Source organism: Myotis lucifugus, unplaced genomic scaffold, assembly GCF_000147115.1.
Source record: "Myotis lucifugus unplaced genomic scaffold, Myoluc2.0 scaffold_7, whole genome shotgun sequence".
Taxonomy (NCBI): domain Eukaryota; kingdom Metazoa; phylum Chordata; class Mammalia; order Chiroptera; family Vespertilionidae; genus Myotis; species Myotis lucifugus.
The window spans coordinates 3,445,981-3,453,109 of NW_005871055.1; positions in this window are offsets into that span (position 1 = coordinate 3,445,981).

Genomic DNA, 7,129 nt, shown 5'->3' on the forward strand with positions numbered 1-7,129 from the left:
TCTACTATCAGTCCAGAGGCTCCTTTCCAGCCCTTATCACAGTTGTGATTTTCTACTAGAGGATTTTCACCTGATTGTTTCTCTCCTCCTCTGGGTTGTAAGATGTGGGAGGCTAGTACTAACGGACTCCCTCCCGCCCCTCCCTCCCTCCCTCCCTCCCTCCCCTCTTCATCTTCTTTCCTTCCTTCCTTCTCTCTTCACTTTTTGTGGACCAAGTCCACCTAAGTCTGCAGAGCCTGATCTGTAGCTCCTCCTCCTCCACCCCTAGAATACTGTATCTTCTCTTTCAGTTATGAACAATGCCACCCAAAGCTCTCTTTGTGGGACACCTCCAAGGTGAGGAAAAAGCCCACATTTTTTGTTCAAAGCAAAAGGGGCTGTGAGGCTTCCAATCACATCTCAACCATAATGCTGCCCAGGGCGCTAGCCTATGTGGTTGGTGACATAAAAGTTAAACAAAACATCAGACTGGTAAAAGAGGAAAATCTAAGTCATTGCATGGTATTTCAGGCAAGCTGCTTTAGCAGGGCTTTGGCGGGAGGCAGGGGAAAGTTCAGTTACTGATAATGGCTGATAGTGGTATTGCTGATGGGTCATGAACTTGTCTGGCTCCTCTGTTTCTGTTCTGTGGTTCTAATCCCAAGTCTGTAATGATATATAAAATAATAGACAACTTTTCCTCGTCCTTTTCATTGAAAATCACATTTCTCAAGACAATACATGGAATTTATAGGATGTAAATATGTCAGTAAAAAAGTGTATCATGCAGTAGATTGCTACTGGTTCAAGACTTCACACCTCATGTTCAACTTAGATCTATTTTGTCCACATAGTTCCACTTTAAACAAGCTTTCCTCTCTTCCAGTTTGTCTTTTTTTTCTAACTCAATCCCTTTAGGCTGTTGGAATTCACTCTTTGTTTCCAGATGAAAGCTTCAGAAAGTGTTTTATACCAAAGAATAATGAAGCCAGTATCTCTTCTAGTCTTGGAAAGACAGTACTAGGGATATAGAACTAATAATCATAGTGCAGGGATGACAATAGGAAGTGTTACAGATCTCTATAGGTTTTTCGGCACTTTTCACATGATGTTGTATCACAATGACATTTATGGATGCTAAGCAAAAACCCAAGGCCCCAGCAGAGATGGGAGAGATGCTTTTCTCAGTTGGAAATTCCATTTTACTAGACTTTCTCTCCTAAGCACCTAGGACCACATTCTTGTTTGCTTTACAAACTCAAGGAGAAATGCTCACTGAAAAAATTCACAGAAGAGCTAGAGAGAGGAATGGGCCCTCCACCCTAGTAATTGGCTTAAGCTCCATGATTGGAGAGGCTGTTGGTTTTCTGCAGTATCATATCCTTAGAGCCTAGCAGAGTGCTTGACATTTGATGTTCCCAGAAAACAGCTGTTCAACTGTATATGGAGCAAATAATACAACATGGAGATGGGTGGGAGGCCTCCTGTGTGGATGGGAAGTAGGAAGTAGAAAATGAGGAAAATGAGGAAAAGTGGCAACAAGTGAGCTTACATTATTTTAAAATATTTCTTCTCCAATTATGGTATCCTTTGTAGGCTGTATTTAAGACACCTTCTGAAATGATTGCTATTATTTCCTTTTTTTTCATAGCTGGAGAAAGAAGACCACAAAGTGATTCCCTTGGGTCAAATGGTAAACCTATTCAATCCTTTCTCTGTTTTAAAATATGCTTGTTTCCTTTTAAAAAAAATATTTTTATTTTTGAAAGTGTTACGGATATCCCCTTTTGTCCGCCCATTGGCCTCCTCAACCTCACATGCCCCCAGGCCTTCACCACTCTAGTGTCTGTGTTATACATATCTATCTATAATAATAAAAGTGTAATATGCTAATTAGACCAGATGTCCTTCTGGACATCCTTCTGGATGACCTTCTGGACGAAGCTGGGGCTGCAAGGGAAGCCTGGGTCACAGGTGCCAGAGGGAAGCCAGTGCCAGCAGCTGGGGGAAGAAAGGCCTACTCTTGCACGAATTTTGTGCATTAGGCCTCTAATCCTATCTAATAAAAGAGAAACATGGTAATTAGCCGTAACTTCACTACCCTTCCCATTGGCTAATCAGGGCGATATGCAAATTAACTGCCAACCAAGATGGCGGCCGGCAGCCAGGCAGCTTGAAGTGAACAGGAGGCTTGCTGGCTTCAGTGACGGAGGAAGCCAACGTTCCCCGCCTGCCGCTGCTGGGCTCTGAGCTTGCAGTTTAAGAAACATTGTTGCAAGTATAGAAGCTAAACAAAATCCCAGAAACCTGCTTTCAGCCAGCCCGGCCTCAGAGCTGGAGTTGAAACAGTGTTTCGATTATAGAACCCAAACAAACCAGATACCTGCTTTCAGCAGCCGAAGTCTCAGAGCTGGAGCCGAGCCTCAGAGAGAAAGCCGGCTCTCAGCTCCAGTGACAGCCATAGAAGGTAAATAAATCCCAGAATAAAAGAAAAAAGAAAAAAAGGAGAGGTTTGGAGCTTCAGTTGCCCGCCAGCCTGAAAACGGCCATCAGCCCCTCACCCAGACTGGCCAGGCACCCCAGTGGGGACCCCAACCCTGAAGGGGGTGTGACCAGCTGCAAACAGCCATCATCCCCTCATCCAGGCTGGCCAGGCACCCAAGCGGGACCCCCACCCTGATCCAGGACACCCTTCAGGGCAAACCAGCCAGCCCCCACCCGTGCACCAGGCCTCTATCCTATATAGTAAAAAGGGTAATATGCCTCCCAGCACTGGGATCAGCAGAGCCGCGAGGCCTCCTGGCCCCTGGAGCAGCGTGACAGGGGGCAGCGCCCAAACCCCCTGATCGCCCTGTGGCTCTGTGTATGACAGGGAGAGGGGCCACAACCTCCCTATCCACCCTGCTCTGTTCGTGACAGGGTGCTGCGCCCCAACCCCCTGATTGGCCCTGCTCTGTGTGTGACAGGGTGCGGCGCCCCAACCCCCCCCATGGGCCCTGCTCTATGTGTGACGGGGTGGAGCCACAATCTCCCCATTGGCCCTGCCCTGAGTGTGACAGGGGGGTGTGCCCCAACCCCCCAATCGGCCCTATCCTGAGCGTGACTGGGGTGGCATCGCAACCTCCTGATCTGCCCTGCTCTGTGCATGACAGGGGGCGGCGCTCCAACTCCCCAATCAGCCCTGCTCTGAGCCCAACCAGGGGTTGCACCTAGGGATTGGGCCTGCCCTCTGCCACCTGGGAGCAGGCCTAAGCCAGTAGGTCGTTATCTCCCGAGGGGTCCCAGACTGCGAGAGGGCACAAGTGGGGCTGAGGGACACCCCCCACCTGCCAGTGCACAAATTTTTGTGCACTGGGCCTCTAGTATATATATATATGAAAGCCTAAGTGACTGTCTGACCATTCGACTGTTCGACTGGTAGCTATGACACGCACTGACCACCAGGAGGCAGATGCTCAACGCAGGAGCTGCTGAGCTGCAGTGACTTAGCAGCTGCGGTTCTCAGGTGATGCACCCGAACCAGAGAGGAGGGAGCCTGATTCTGGGGTGCGTCACCTGAGAACCACCCTCTAGCAATCCAGGGCCCTTCGGGGGATGTCAGAGAGCCATTGTTGGCCTGATCCCCACAGGCCAGGTTGAGGGACCCCACTGGTGCACGAATCGGTGCACCAGGCTGCTAGTAAACATATAAGTTCTTTGGTTAATCTCTTTGATTTATGACTGTCAAACAAGGTTAGATAGTGCTGTTAGACAGGGACAAAAACCTGAAAATGTTTTTGTCAATGTTATCATCTAACCTAGTGTAACATAGGGTTACTTTAGTAGAAACACTAAAGAAGGGCTAAGAGTCATTAACTTAAAGGACTTACAGGAATAGTCAGTCCTCAATTTGTGTGAATAAGTTAAACTTTTGTTTTGATCTTCCTTGACACTAGAGGCCTTAGTCCTGCTGGAAGAATTTTCCTGGAGATTGGGTATAAGTTTATCCATGTTTTTTCATTCTTCTTATGGTAGCTATCATAACAGAAATGTTTAAAGTTTCCTTAAGAGAGATGTTTATTAAGCACTAATTGATTGGATCTCCAGTTCTTCGGGATATAAGGGCCTGAAATTGCCTGGTCCCTTTTGTGGACCTGAAATCTGTATAGGAAGCTAACAATTTAGTTGGGGACAGTGTATTTGCACAATAAGGAAGCTGGGGTCTGACTCTCCTTTGAGGCTCAGGTCTTCAATAACTGTCTCTGCTGCTCAGGCTTTTTATATCCAGCATTTCCTGCTTATATTGTTTCCACTTCCTTCCCTTTTCCAACTCCCAGGATATACAAGGGCCTTGAAAATACAAATTCACGCTGACACAACACACACCCCAGCTACTCCATGGTACCCTTTTACAATCTCGCAGTCTTCATCTGCATGGCCTATTAGATCCACTCCACTGTTATTGAGTCTGAAGCACTCACTGCTGATTTGCAGTGTGATATCAGTTAGATCACTAATCTCTATGCCCATTATTTTTTTTTTTACATTTGCTTCTTGAGGATATTCTTACTTATGCCACAATGTAGGTCCAGAATGAGAAATATAGGAAGATAGAAGGAGGATGATGCAAGTCATGTTTCTATTCCCAAAAGACACTCAGGTTAAGTTGACAATCGCTACCACATTTCTTTGAATCTGCGTTACCATGGTTAGCTTGACAGTATTTATGTACCACTAAGAAAAAAGTGCTGCCAATTGATTTATGACACAATGTTTTCTATCACATAATTTTAAAGATACATGCTAATTTGGGGGATGTTAAAATGAAAAAAAATCTATAAAACAGGTACATGTATCTTACCTATCAATAGAACCAGTGATGTGCCGTGCCTAATCTAAACTACAGTCCCAAATTATAAAGTAGTCAGTATGAATTAAATGAACTGTTATTTTAGAAGCATTCTGTTTTACTGCAATTATTATTATGTGGATCCTGTAAGTACTGAAAGCACAGAACTGTGACAGCCGTTTTCATGCTTAGTGGATGGACACGGTCTAATGCTCAGCATTTGACTTATATTGCAGTTTTATTCGGCTTCCATGAGCCCATTTATTTATTTTAAATCCAACATTCTTTCTATGAGAATTTCTTTTAAAATAATAGCCACTCTTCATGCCTCCCACAAATAACCATCCTTGCACGCTTGCTGCTGAGTCGGCACTGGCAGTGAAACACAGTCTGTTTCCCAGGGCTGTCCTGGCTCTCTTCTCCAGCAGGAGGGATGCGAAGGCAGCGTGAGCCACAACATTGCAACTCCAGTTGGCCTTGGTTATACAAGCTCATCAATCAGACTGCTGTCAGTCTGCATTTGAAAGTGCAGCGAGGCTTATGTTTTCTGAGAAAAAAATATAAAAGTTCTTCCCGTGTCCTTTTTTCATTTTATCATAAGAAACTCTGCTCAGTGAATTATATGTTCATTCAAAGCTGTTAAGGTGACTTAAGAACCATTGTGACCACCTTCATAATGAATGTCATGGACTTCTGATGGATTGCTTATACTTCAAGCAGACCAACCTTTCTTTGGGAGCAAGGCATGGGCCATCAGGACAGAGATAGAGAACATTCCTTGGTTAATGTGTGTAACACTAGCTATTATGTACTGAGCACTTACTGTGTGTCATGCACTGTTAAAAGCAATTCATAGGCCTGAGCCACTTATTTCTCATAACATATACAACTGGTAGGTGGTATTACTAGTAACATTTCACAAATAAGGAAAGTGAGTATTATGTATTGAGTTGTGCATCCTTAAAATTCACTTTGAAGTCCTAACCCTCAGTGTGACCACATATGGAGATGGGGGTCTTTAAAAGGTATCAAGTTAAAATGAGACCATTAGGGTGGGGCCTAGTCCAATAAACTGTTGTCCTTACCAGAAGGGTACATTTGGACACAGAGAACACCATGCAAACATGAAGAGGACCCTCAAAGCCATGGAGAGAGGCTATGAGCAGATCCTCCCCAGCAACTCTCAGAAGGAACCCACCCTGCTGACACCTTGTTCCTGGATTTCCAGCCTCCGAATCTGTGAGATGATAAGTTTCTGCTGTGTAAGCCCCACAGCATGTGGCACTTTATTATGGCAGCTCTGGCAGACTAATCCATGAAGTTATGCAGTTTGCCAAGGACCACCTAGATACTGGGGTCTGAGGCTCACATATGAGCTTCTGTGTCTGAGTCTGGAGCATGAGCTCCACTTAATACTTCCCCCAAGTAACTGAAATCTCTTTCCAGGCTTTATCCTCCATGAAAATGGGTGAGCCCATTAGCATGGGGTTAGTGGTTCCTATGTAATCTCAGTATTACACAGTAACTGCTTGTCTACCATGTCATACTATTGATGGGATGTTAATTATATTATTACTAGGGGCCCAATGCACGAAATTCGTGCAAGGGGCTTGGCCCTCGCAGCCCCGGCTTTGTCCAGAAGGTCGACCGGCTGTCCGGTCTAATTAGCTATTACGCTTTTATTATTATAGATTCCTTAGGGAGAAGCCAGGGTTAAATTGACCCTGTCCATTTGTCCTATAGTGTGTAGGCCCACACTGAAGCCAGAAGCAGACTTCAGGAACACTATTGCCCAAGTCATCCTCTAGGTTAGGCTATTACGGTCACTATGACCTGCAACTGGGGTGCAGTTCCTGAAGACATTTCAAATCTTCTTAAAGTCCTAATCATGTCATTAAACTGCTCAGGAACTTGGATGACCATCCACCACCTTAACATGCAGAATAAAGTTACTCATCCTTTACCTCAGACTACGTTGCCTTGGCTTACATTTTCAGTCTTTGTTAGAGGACCCACACCTTTGTCCTCACACACAGGTGCTTGCAGACATGCACACACACACACATATTTTGGGCTCACAGTTGGGCTGGTTTACCCTCTTTATTCAGGATTAAGAGTGTATTCTCTCACACCTGGGCTCTTAGTCTTGGTGTTTCTTTGACCTGAAATTTCCTTCTTTCCCCTTATTTACCTATTGACAGCCTACTCACTTGCAAAGTCCAGTTCAAACCTCACATTTTCCCAAAGCCATTCCACCCATCCCTTCAAATAGACTATTTCCCTTTCACTTAAAGTCCCAGAGCTTACCATGGAGACAATTAT